Raw genomic sequence first — 13,820 nt, 5'->3', positions numbered from 1 at the left:
GATAGCTGGAGAACTTAGACACTCATTGACACTGAGGAACCATGATAGTGGCAAGATGAGTGAGTCATCTGGTGTATGGCAGCAAGGCAAAGTGGCAGAAAGTTGATAGGGGAAAGACAGGCTGGAAGAGCTGAGTTAGTCAGGTCACTATGGTTTTGATAGGGGCAAGACAGGCTGGTCCCAGGGAGAGTTCCCTTTCCTTTGCGCAGGAAAGGGCTCCCTAGAATGGGTTCGCACCTAGAGTGGGGTGTTTCCATTGGCATCTAGTGAGCTCTCGCTGGTCTTTTAAAATCTGGTGGATGTAGCAGATATACAAATGCAAATTTTCAAGGCTGAGGCGGAGGAGGGTGCATGTGAACAGCGGTTCAACATGGGTCAGAGGGTAGACACTAGAGATGTGCAATCGTTTATCACGAATTAGGCAATTACAATGAAATTGACTAATTCGTCGTGGGTCGGGGGCCCCGAAACCCGAAAAGGATTTTCACTGAACTTCGGGGAAAGTCCGTTTTTCGGGTTTGTATGGGGAGAGGGGCACTCCTACCAACCTCCATGTGGGTTATCCTATTCCATTAAGTATTCATGGTAGAAAGGTAGGATTGTGGGAGGTTTGGCAGGAGCCTCTCCTTGTGTAGATCATGGGAAGATATCTGGGGCCCCATATTCCTTCTGGTAACATCAGATACCTCAATGAGCAACTGTGTCCTGCCAGGTGGTTTTCAATACTCCACATCACACCACAGGAGCTTGATAGCTGGAGAACTTAGACACTCATTGACACTGGGAATATGGGACCCCTTGTTCACTGGAAACTAATCATGAAGGAAAAGATAGGTTACCAAAGGTGGCAATCTTATTCTGTGTGCACAGAGAATAATAACAGTATCCAACTGCTACTGTGAACCTCACAACAGCATCCGGCATGGTTCTATTGAAGGCAGGAGTCCTTTCCTGGTTATCCTACACAAGTGGCAAAAACTACCCCAGATTTCACTCCCTCCTACTTTTTCCTGACTAGCAACTGGTAATATCTCAGAGGATTATGATATGTTGAAGGAGTTTCAAACATAAAATCCAAACAATCATAGCTTATGTAATGGTAGCTAGGGATGTACAGAAGGAAAAAATTTGTTGCGATTTGAAATTCTTTTCCCCGGGACCCAAATCCATTGCATTCATTTCATAGGAGGAAAACCCAATTCATTGATTAGTTTTATTCATTTTCCGATTTTCCATTAAAGTCAATGGGGGAAGTATTTGCAGCCTATTTTTGGCTGCAGAATTGGAGTTTTCTTATCAATTCTGATGAAACTTCTGGGGAGCAATCATCAGAACGAGAAAAGAGCTCCAAGGTACTTAGAATGTGGCAAAGTGGCATCAAAGTGGCATGAATAGCCTAAGGCACTTTAAAGGGGCAAAGGAGTACCAGGAGTGGCAAAAGTGCTTTAACAGAGGTGCAAAGCAGCAGCGAGAGTGTCAAAAACACACCACAGCTTTAAAAGAGAGCACCGATAACAGATGCATGAACCCTCGAAGCCAGCACGACAGGCAAAGCGGCAAGACAAGTGGCATCAACATCCTACAGCACAATGAAGGGGGAACATAGCAAGCGGAAAGAGTAGCACCAACACATTGAGGAACCATGATAGTGGCAAGATGAGTGAGTCATCTGGTGTATGGCAGCAAGGCAAAGTGGCAGAAAGTTGATAGGGGAAAGACAGGCTGGAAGAGCTGAGTTAGTCAGGTCACTATGGTTTTGATAGGGGCAAGACAGGCTGGTCCCAGGGAGAGTTCCCTTTCCTTTGCGCAGGAAAGGGCTCCCTAGAATGGGTTCGCACCTAGAGTGGGGTGTTTCCATTGGCATCTAGTGAGCTCTCGCTGGTCTTTTAAAATCTGGTGGATGTAGCAGATATACAAATGCAAATTTTCAAGGCTGAGGCGGAGGAGGGTGCATGTGAACAGCGGTTCAACATGGGTCAGAGGGTAGACACTAGAGATGTGCAATCGTTTATCACGAATTAGGCAATTACAATGAAATTGACTAATTCGTCGTGGGTCGGGGGCCCCGAAACCCGAAAAGGATTTTCACTGAACTTCGGGGAAAATCCGTTTTTCGGGTTTGTATGGGGAGAGGGGCACATTTTTTTTTCTAAATTAAAACCACCCCAAACATTAAGATTAACTATAATACAACCACCCTCCCCCCATCCCGATCCCTCCCCAAGACTTATTAACATCCCTGGTGGTCCAGCGGGGTCCCGGGTGCCATTTGTCCCTCCGTCCCCGGTGTGCCAGCCTCGCTCAAAATGGTGCCGATAGCCTCTGAACTACTATGTCACAGGGGCTACCGGCGCCATTGGTCAGCCCCTGTCACATGGCCATTGGCGCCATCTTGTGCCCCTACCATGTGACAGGGGCTGACCAATGGCGCCGGTAGCCCCTGTGACATATGGGCAAAGGCTATCAGCGCCATTTTGATTACTGGCAGCCGACAACGAAATCGCTCCCGGACCCCCGCTGGACCCCCAGGGACTTTTGGCAAGTCTTGTGGGGGTCAGGAGGCCCCCCCAAGCTGGCCAAAAGTCCCTGGGGGTCCAGCGGGGGTCCGGGAGCGATCTCCTGTCCTCGGACTGTCGGCTGCCAGTAATCAAAATGGCGCCGATAGCCTTTGCCCATACTATGTCACAGGGGCTATCGGCGCCATTGGTCGGATGCTCCTACCATGTGACAGGGGCTGACCAATGGCGCCGGGGTTTTTTTAGCTTCGTTTTCCCGCGTCATTTTTTGGGCTGGTTTCAGTTTTCCCCATTTAGTTTTTTTTCGGTTTTCAAAAAAACTAAACGAGAAAAACCGAACTTTACCACGAAGTATCCGAGTCAAAAAACGACCCGGTAGAAAAAAATGAAGCACATCACTAGTAGACACAGGCTGGCTACACCCGGGGAGAGTTCCCTTTCCTTTGAACGGGAAAGGGCTCCGCGGAATGGGTTGGCCCCTAGAGTGGAGCACGAGCCTTCAAAGCGTGGCGATGTGCAGGAGGGTGCCATGTGAACAGCGATTCAACATGGTTCAACCAGTGCTAAGAGATAGGCTGCAACACCAGGGAGAGTTCCCTTTCCTTTGAGCAGGAAAGGGCTCCACGGAATGGGTTGGGCCCCTAGAGTGTATAATGGTACAAATTGTTAGGATTTAAGCATGTGCAAACAGATCATGACTTCATGAGCAAGATGGAGGAAGTTCTCTTCTCTGCCCTGAAATGAAAAGAAAATTGTTTGTTTTATTTAAGGATCCTTGCTGTGAAGGATTAGTATTTTGAATTGCCGGAGACTGAGGTTTCACTTTGCAATGAGGGTTCAGCCGTTAGGACCAAAAGAAGCGCTGATGTCATCTCCCGCTCAAATCTACAATATTGACCTATGTTGACTTTGTACCCTACAGTGCCTCTGTAAACTATGGGAAGACAGAGGATGAACTAGAGTGCAACTACCTCCAGTTTTCTATAGTACTAGAAACATTACTGTTGGCACATAAGAAAGATTTTGGAAACATGGCCCATATTATGAAGGTCAGGAAAGCTAATGAGCATATGAACTATGTAAGCTCCAAACATCTTAAGTCAGCTTTTTATGTTCTTACATTCAAAATGTTGCAAAACAGAAAAGAATATTCTGGAAAGAAGTGATGCACAAATACATTAAACTGAAATTAGAAATACTAGAACTAAACTCAGACAGGCACAGCGTTTGAGGTCAGGCCCTTGTAGGGACGTACGGCCTGGACAGTGGACAGACAGGCACAGCGTTTGAGATCAGGCCCTTGTAGGGACGTACGGCCTGGACAGTGGATGGACAGGCCGTATGACATAGTGAGGGCAAAGGTAGCGTCGGCGCCATTTTGAATATTGGCAATACGGCCCGCGTGCAGGAGGTCGCTCCCGGACCCCCGCTGGACTTTTGGCAAGTCTTGTGGGGGTCAGGAGGCCCCCCCAAGCTGGCCAAAAGTCCTTGGGGGTCCAGCGGGGGTCCGGGAGCGATCCCCTGCATGCGTGACGTCGGGAGCCAGGAACCAAAATGGCGCCGGCGCTACCTTTGCCCTGTCACATGATAAGGGCAAAGGGCCACTGGCGCCATTTCTCAACACAGCCGTGGCCAGAGAGCGGGAGATCGCGCCGGGACCCCCCCACTGGACCCCAGGTAATTTAAAACATTTTGGGGGGGTTCGGGAGGGTGGGGGATTTATTTTAAACGGTCGGGGTGGGTTTTAGGGTTGTTTTGGTGTGCCGGTATTCCCGCCCTCCCCCGATTTATGATTTTTAACGATTTAAAAACAAAACAAAACACGACGATCAGATTTCCCTCCCCCCCAGCCAAAATCGATCGTTAAGACGATCGATCACACGATTCACACCCCTAGTGCCTACTAGGGATTTCAATTAAAAGAATTATTTCCAATAGAGGCCCACTGGGGATTTGCCTTCCGAGACCACTTCCATCCCAATATGTGTGAGTCTGCAAAACTGGCTGCCCACAGGCACAGTGCCTAGATGTGTGCACTAATGTAATGTGTGTGCACCCACAACAAAGTTGTAACTACAAAAGAGGCCCACTGGGGAATTGGCTTCCGAGACCACCGCTGTCCCAATATGCGTGAGTCTGCAAAACTGGCTGCAGTGCCCACAGGCACAGTGCCTTGATGTGTGCACTAATGTAATGTGTGTGCACCCACAACAAAGTTGTAACTACAAAAGAGGCCCACTGGGGATTTGCCTTCAGAGACCACCGCTGTCCCAATATATGTGAGTCTGCAAAACTACCCAGTGCCCACTGTTACAGATGCCCAGTGCAATGCCTTCTTGGATTAAAAGAGCACAGAGAGACAGTAAGTTCAATAAAAAAAACAAAACTGCAGTTATGTCAGTTAACCAAAAAGCCTGGCTTGACACAGCAGCAAAATTGATGAAATAACTGTTTCAATGGCAATTCTATCAAACTAGCTAGAAATTGAATATATCTCCCACTCACAACACCCAAATGCTGCTTGCAACCTACCCCAGGGGATAAAATAAGAAGCAGAATTCCACTGCTAGTGCTAGCAGCTTCTCTCAGTGGCACTGACAGAGAGACCATCTCAGGTCAATTTAAAAAAGTGAGGTAAAAAAAAACAGGGCTAGCTGGCACTGCAGCCAAATCAAACAAATCTTTTTCTATCGAATTAGCTAGCAATTGAATACAGATTTGATACACTCAGACTAGCTCTGAGTTCAGCCACCTTCCCATACCATCCCCGCCAAGAAAGTGCGTGGCAAGCCGTGTGCTTCACGTATAAATAGTGCTGCATCATCAAGAGGAACAGCATCACAGAGCACAGAGTGAGAGTGGCGATTGGCTGCACTCTATGACAGGGCTGTGAGGTCACTTATGACTCACAGGAAAGGGCTGGTTTTTGCTATCTCCTATTTCAAACGGCCTCTAAGAAATCACTGCGAGCCAAAAGAATGAAACTAATAATATGTTTGTATTCGTGGGGGATCGCAATCTGTTTCGCGAACCCACAAATAGAACAGATAAGGACGTATACGTTGCGGATTACCAATACGTTGCAAACGAATGCACTTCCCTAATGGTAGCTTTGCAATCCTCATTAAACTTCCCTTTAGTGACAGAGGTTTTGGGGGATTTTTGCATTTTTAGTCCCTCCCTAGCTGTTTGGATATTTCCCTATTTTGAGATTAGTCCTGCTATCCTATAAATATTGGGGCAAGCATGCTCAGAGCCAGTGATGGATTTAGGATTTTGCCACTCCTAGGCACTGTTGGTGCTCTTGTGCTTCCCCCACTCCCTCACCCTGAACAAGAGTAGAAGTCTAAGGCACAGCATTCCTTGTTCTGCTCTATCTACTCCAGATTCACCTCCTCCCCATGTCCCTGGATGACAGGAGAAGAGGGGCTGGATTAGGAAGCCGAGTGATTTTTTTCTTTGCTCCCTGCTGTGTGCTCTGGCCTCACCACCCTCTTCTTGTTTTCTGCTCAGAAAAAGAGAGATGGGGCTGGAACAGAGAGTACCGCAGTTTCTTTGCTCTATCCTTTCCAATTTCGCCCTTCCCCTCCTGTTTGCTGCACTGGGAGGAGAGGATTTGGAGCAGGAAGCCAAAGGCCATTCTCTGATAAGTGATATCCAGCAGAGTTGAGAGGCAGCACTTTTAGTAAAATTGGGATAAGGCTTAAGAAACAGAAGGTGGTGCTTAACCTTCGGCCCTAATATTTCAAATTTAGGGCCCAAGTGGGGATGTGAGAGATGGCCACCAGACTCTCAGGGAGTTTTGGTCAGCTTTGAGGACTTTTCATGAGCCTTTTGGTCCCTTTAAATGCTGATCTAGAAGCATTGCCAGACACATTAACCTGCAATAATTTCAGAGGGAAGTTAATTACACTTCTTGTAGTATAGTTAATGTTTAAAGAGTAATCCAGCAAGTGAAATTTTATGCATGTCATATTATTCTCTTTGCATACCAATAATCTACTTTGCATACATTTGCATGCAATGCAGCTCTTTTGCATGCCTATACCGCGCAGGGTTTAGGGGTCAAGAAATGATGCATTTTACTGATCCTTAGCTGGGGCTTCTTTTCACTTAATAGCTTCTGTCTCCTCCAGATTCCCTGTTATTTTTCCATGCAATCTTTCCCTTAATTACTGAAGGCTGATGGTAAAACTCAGACACATGGTTCCAATATGTCCCTTACATAAGTTCTTTGTGGAAATTGTGTGCTGCAAGATTTTTTTAGAACTTTGTTGCTGCTTTAATGCAAAACCACTGAAGTTGTGTGCTCTTACAGTGATGGCCCTGGGTGTTTGCTGTCTCCTGGGGTCAGTCCCAAAGCACAATGCACCCTATCAAGGTTCCAGAGATTGTTTTCAAGGGTGATGAGTCAGATGAACTGAACCACATCACTGCAAACCTGGAATATGTAGTGGGCCAGATTGACAAACTACAGAGTAGCAAACCACCTGGACTGAATGGTATGCACCCATGGGTTCTGAAGGAAGTAAAAAATGAAATTTCAGATCTATTAGTTAAAATTTGTAACCTATCATTAAAATCATCCATTGTACTTGAAGACTGAAGGTGGTCAATGTAACCTCAATATTTAAAAAGGGCTCAAGAGGTGATCCAGGAAACTATAGATCAGTCAGCCTGAATTCAGTGCATGGAAAAATAGTGGAAACAATTATAAAGATCAAAATCACAGAGCATATAGAAAGACATGATTTAATGGAACATAATCAGCATGGATTTACCCAAGGCAAGTCTTGCCTCACAAATCTTCTTCTTTTTTTTATGTGGTTAATAAACATGTGGATAAAGGTGAACCAGTAGATGTACTATATTTGGATTTTCAGAAGGCATTTGACAAAGTCCCTCATGAGAGGCTTCTAAGAAAAATAAAAAGTCATGGGATAGGAGGTGCTGTCCTTTTGTGGATTACAAACTGGTTAAAAGACAGGAAACAGAGAGCAGGATTAAATGGTCAATTTTCTCAGTGGAAAAGGGTAAACGGTGGAGTGTCTCAGGCATCTGTTCTTGGACCAGTGCTTTTCAATATATTTCTAAATGATCTGGAAAGGAATACGATGAATGAGGTAATCAAATTTGCAGACGATACAAAATTATTCAGAGTACTTAAATCACAAGCAGATTGTGATAAATTGCAGGAGGATCTTGTGAGACTGGAAGATTGGGCATCCAAATAGCAGATGAAATTTAATATGGACAAATGCAATGTGATACATATAGGAAAAAATAATCCATGCTGTAGTTAGTTACACAACTTTAGGTTCCATATTATGAGCTACCACCCAGGAAAGAGATCTAGGTGTCATAGTAGATAATACATTGAAATCATTGGCTCAGTGTGCTGCATCAGTCAAAATAGCAAACAGAATGTTAGGAATTATTAGGAAGGGAAAGGTGAATAAAACATAAAGGGGCAGATTTTAAAAGCCCTGTGCACGTAAATCCAGCCGGACTTACGCGTGCAGGGGACTTGCGCGCCTACGTTGCATAGGCCGCCGGCGCGCGCAAAGCCCCGAGGCTTTGTTTGGGGGGGCGTGTCGGAGGTGTGTCGGGATGGCACGGCATTCGGGGACATTCTGGGGGTGGGGCCATGGGCATGGTGCCGGCCTGGGGGCGTTCTGGGGGCATGGGCGAGGCCTCCGAACCAGCCCCCGGGCCAGAGAATGGTGCACCGGCAGCCGTCCAGCGCATGCCCGAAGCAGGCGTAACTTTCTGAACAAAAGTATGGGGGGGATTTAGTTAGGGCTGGGGGGTGGGGAAAGGAGGGGAAGGTGGGGGGCCAGAAAAAAGTTCCCTCCGAGGCTGCTCTGAAATCGGAGCAGCCTCGGAGGGAACGGATGCAGGCTGCTCGGCGCACACAGGTTGCACAGTTGTGCACCCCCCCTGCGCGCGCGCTGACCCTGGATTTTATAACATGCGCGCGGCAGCGCGAGCATGTTATAAAATCGGGCATAGATTTGTTTGCGCCGGGTTGCGCGAACAAATCTGCGCCCTCGAATAAGTTTAAAGATTTGCTCCAAAATGTCATAATGCATCTATATCACTCCATGGTGAGACCGCACCTTGAGTACTGGGTACAATTCTGGTTGCCTCATTTCAAAAAAAATAGTTGCAATGGAGAAGGTACAGAGAAGGGCGACCAAAATGATAAAGGGGATGGAACAGCTCCCCTATGAGGAAAGAAGTTAGGGCTGTTCAGCTTGGTGAAGAGACGACTGAGGGGGGATATGATAGATGTCCTTAAATTCATGAGAGGTCCAGAACGGGTAAATGTGAATTGGTTATTTACTCTTTTGAATAATAGTAGGACTAGGGGGCGCTCTAGTGGAGTCTCTACTCGTTTTATTTGATTTCCCTGATTGTTCAGACCTCAGAGTGGCAATCAGGTTATTTGTACATTCTTTAGCAGTATATTTGGACATTCTTAGCTTCTCAGTTTTGGAATAAAATATATTTCAAGAATGATAGCAGGAGCAGATCAAACATGCTGCTTCTCCTACATCTGAAATACATGACCCCTAATGAATCTGAATTTCTGAGTTCTAAGAAGAAATGAATGTTTTTTTCTTAGCTGGGGAAATTTTACTACAGGAAATTACTGTGGTTATATTCAGCAGAACTTGTAGCTGTTTAGCAATGCTGGAGATTTTGCAAAATGGTACAAATTGATCATGCAAACATATAGTAGCTTTACCTTATACTTGATTTCCTGGATCCCCCTTGAAAACTCTTTTGTGGTAGAGTAAAAAGCAGAAAGCAGTCATGAGAAATGTGGAACAGGGAAGTTATCTTATCTTTCAAATATTCAATTGCATGTGAGAATCCAGTGCAGACCAACTCAAAAAGAACTGAAATTGAACTTTGAATGTGAAAAGTCATATACTGTAAAGGCATCTGGGATTTGGTAAGTACTATACTTTTCATGGCATATTATTTTACCCAAGTTTAAAAGTCAATAAAATTGCTTTTAATAATTTAAATGCTTACTACTGCCAGCATAGTGTTAGTTGACAATGCAAGGCCTTATTCAAAAATGACTTTCCCCCATTCTATGTCTTTGGGACCATAGGATAGTCATTAAAAGCACAGACCTGTAAAGCAGGATATTTTAATTTTTATTCTTTGTCAAGAACTTACCATGTGATCTTGAGCAAATCAATAAATGTTCTTGTGCTCAGACTTAAACTATAAACCCTTTTGGATATAGGCATTACTTACTAAATCATTTTGCACAATACTATGCTGATAATGCTGTATGCATAGCCAGGAAAAGTTTTAGTAGTGTTCCTAACTGCAAAGTTGTGCATATACTTGTAAGAATGTGCAAAATAACTATAGTTTTCAACAGAAGGGACAAGCATAAATCATGTCTCAATATTGAAGGTTTTGCATCTAAATGTACATATGTAATTTAATCAGTTTCAAAACGATGATATAAGCTACATTCACTGTCATGATTGTATGTGCCCTTTATTGACAATTCAATGGCATATATTGTATGCATTTTCAAAAGCCCACTTACATGGGTAAAATGCATTTATACATGTAAAATCCAGTTTTAAGTGTGTACATGCTTTTGAAAATCAGGCCTAGTGTTATTCAAAGTTGCCAATAAGGTGGTTTGGTTAATTTGCCTAGATATTGTGATAAGGGTACTTTTTTCAATGGCTTTACTTCCTCGTAAAAAACATCTGAGTATTGTTATTGCAAGGTAAATGGGAATTGTGTGTGTAATGGTGTGTGTTGGGGGGGGAAGGGGGCTAAGGCTCAAGGTACAGGGGTATAGCATGCCATGTTAAGGATATGTAGAAAGACATCCTTGGTTCTCTACCAGGTTAGAGTTGAACCAATTATTGCTTGGAGAGGAAACATAAAAAAAAGAACTAAATAAATAATAATAGTGTGGATAGTTAGCTCCCTTATGTGGGAGATAGTAAATGATATATATGTGGGATATGATATGTGGGAGATAGTAAATGATATATATGTGGGATATGATATGTGGGAGATAGTAAATGATATATATGTGGGATATGATATGTGGGAGATAGTAAATGATATATATGTGGGATATGATATGTGGGAGATAGTAAATGATATATATGTGGGATATGATATGTGGGAGATAGTAAATGATATATATGTGGGATATGATATGTGGGAGATAGTAAATGATATATAACTCTCTGACCACAATTTTACTGTACGGAAGGTTTTAGTTTCCATTTCAGAGGAAGCATGATTCTAGCTGCTCTCTGTTTTGGTTATGTTGAAGGGAAAGGCCTCTGAGGTTCTCAGAAATGAAACCTGAGAAGAATATGGAGTTAAAGAGCCTTCCTTTAATTTTGAAGAACAACTTTTAAAAACTTTTCTGAGTTGGGAGTTTGTTCCATCCTCCTCGACTCATGTGCGTTTTTTTTTATTTTTATTTTTTACTTTTTTCCATAGAAGGATTTTTATTTTACGTTTTTCGGTTCCCATTAACTAGGGGTTCAGTCTTGTTTATACTTCCAATAGGGACAGGTTCCTTTTACTGTGAAGAAACCTGGTATTATCTATATCCAGAGGAGGGATGATTTACAGCTCTCCAGAGTAGAGAAAGGGAGAGGAGAAAAAGGAGTTGAAGTGGACTCCTACAAGGACTCATGTACATCTGTTGGAGATCTTGGGAGAAGAAGAGTGCAACAAGAATCAACCTGAAATTATGAGGATAAAGAGCAATGTGAAAATGAACTGCTGGAGAGGTAGGAGATATATGTGAATGATTGGACACTTAAATCATTAACTTTATTAGAGAGAAGCTTACAACTGCTCCTTACCATAGAAAAGGAGAAGAGAAACATGAATAAATGGCTTTTATATATATATCAATAAATTAATGAAATAAAGAGGTCACAAATGTATTAAAAACTTTTAAACTAGATGATGAGAGAAAGCCGACAGTTGCTCAGAAGCTCATAGTTCGGAATGATATATCTTTAAAGGATACTAAGAGAACAGGGAAAATAGAGAAGTTGCAATAAATGCCAAAGTAGACCAGGTATACTTAAGTAAAGTGCAGAAAGATTCCAAATTATCCCTGTCAACTGATAAGAAGGTTGTTAATACAAACAAAAAATATACTTTGAAATGTTTGTATACAAATGCTAGAAGTCTAAAACATAATATGGGAGAATAAGAGTGTATAGCACTGGATGAAGAAGTAGATATAATTAGCATTTCAGAGACCTGGTGAAAGAAGGATAACTAATGGGACACTGTGATACCAGGGTACAAATTATATTGAAATGATAGAATTGATCAAATTGGTGGAGGGGTGGCACTGTATGTTAAAGAAATCCTTTAGTCAAACCAGATAAAAGTTCTTCAGGAAACAAAATGCAAAATTTAATCTTTATCAATAGAAATTCCAAGTGAAAAGGGGAATAAAATAGTAGTGGAGATATATTACCATCCACCTGGTCAGAATGAACTAACAGACAATGAAATGCTAAAAGAGATTAGGGAAGCTAAGAAAATCAGCAGCTCAGCAAATATGGGCGAATTAAATTACCCCACTATTGACTGGGTGAATGTTACTTCAGAACATTCTAAAGAGGTAAACTTCCTAGATGAAATAAATGACTGTTTCTTGGAGCAGCTGATACAAGAACCAACAAGGGAAGAAATTATTTTAGACTTAATCCTTAGTAGAACATAGGATTTGGTTCATGAGGAAACAATATTGGAGCCATTTGGCAATAGTGATCACAACATTATCAAATTTGACTTAATAACTGGAAGGAGTGCATTAAAGAAATGTACTGTGACAGAATTTATTCTTCAAAATGTGACTATGATAAAATGCGGAAAATGGTTAGGAAAAAACTGAAATGAGAAACAGCAAAGGTTAAGCGCTTAGCTCAGGCATGGATGTTTTTTTAAAAATACCATCTTGGAAGCCCAGACTAGATGTATTCCATGCATTAGAAAAGGTGGAAGGAAGGCTAAATGATTACTGGCATAGTTAAAAGGTGAGGTGAGAGTGGTTATTTCTAAAAGAATATCTTTCAAAAAATGGAAAAAGGGATCTGAATAAAAAAACTGGAAACAACAAAAGCACTAGAATAAGAACATAACAAATTGCCATGCTGGGTCAGACCAAGGGTCCATCAAGCCCAGCATCCTGTTTCTAACAGAGGCCAAACCAGGCCACAAGAACCTGGCAAGTACCCAAACACCAAGAAGATCCCATGCTACTGATGCCAGTAATAGCAGAGGCCATTCCCTAAGTTAACTTGATTAATAGCAGTTAATGGACTTCTCCAAGAACTTCTCCAAATCTTATTTAAAGCCAGCTACACTAACTGCATTAATCACATCCTCTGGCAACAAATTCCAGAGCTTAATTGTGTGATAAGTGAAAAAGAATTTTCTCCGATTAGTCTTAAATGTGCTACTTGCTAACTTCATGGAGTGCCCACTAGTCCTTCTATTGTCTGAAAGTGTAAATAACCGATTCATATCCACTCATTCAAGACCTCTCATGATTTTAAAGACCTCTATCATATCCCCCCTCAGCCGTCTCTTCTCCAAGCTGAATAGCCCTAACCTCTACAGCATTTCCTCATAGGGGAGCTGTACCATCCCCTTTATCATTTTGGCTGCCTCTGAACCTTCTCCATCACAACTATGTTTTTGAGATGAGGCAACCAGAATTGTACACAGTATTCAAGGTGCAGTCTCACCATGGAGCGATAAAGAGGCATTATCACATTTTCCATTTTATTAACCATTCCCTTCCTAATAATTCCTAACATTCTATTTGCTTTTTTGACTGCTGCAGCACACTGAGCTGATGATTTCAATGTATTAGCTACCATGATGCCTAGATCTTTTTCCTGGGTGGTAGCTTCTAATATGGAACCTAATATCGTGACACCAGAGCAAGGGTTATTTTTCCCTATATGCAACACCTTGCACTTGTCCACATTAAATTTCATCTGCCATTTGGATGCCCAATCTTCCAGTCTTGCAAGGTTCTCATGTAATGTATCACAATCCGTTTGTGATTTAACTACTCTGAATAATTTTGGTTCAGTTCATCTGACTCATCACCCTTGAAAAACATCTCCGGAAATGTTATCTCCCCAACATCCTCATTAGTAAACACAGAAGCAAAGAATTCATTTAGTCTTTCTGCAATGGCCTTATCTTCCCTATTGATAAGGAAGGAAAAGAGAGAATTTGCAAAGAAGCTTGCCATGA

At 42.8% G+C, this 13,820-nt stretch overlaps 1 protein-coding gene across 1 annotated transcript in view; it reads left to right on the top strand.

Annotated features, from left to right (window-relative positions):
- The first annotated feature begins 9,308 nt into the window (after positions 1 to 9,308).
- Positions 9,309 to 13,820, top strand: part of LOC115098990 (G-protein coupled receptor 35-like) — a 28,894-nt gene continuing 24,382 nt past the window's right edge. Inside the window, exon 1 of the mRNA XM_029616201.1 lies at positions 9,309 to 9,477. The gene's annotated coding sequence lies outside the window, so the exon portion shown is untranslated. The remainder of the gene's footprint in view (positions 9,478 to 13,820) is intronic.

This window comes from Rhinatrema bivittatum, chromosome 9 (assembly GCF_901001135.1).
Source record: "Rhinatrema bivittatum chromosome 9, aRhiBiv1.1, whole genome shotgun sequence".
Taxonomy (NCBI): domain Eukaryota; kingdom Metazoa; phylum Chordata; class Amphibia; order Gymnophiona; family Rhinatrematidae; genus Rhinatrema; species Rhinatrema bivittatum.
The sequence above is the reverse complement of the archived record's forward strand: the minus strand, read 5'-3'. Positions and strand labels throughout refer to the sequence as shown.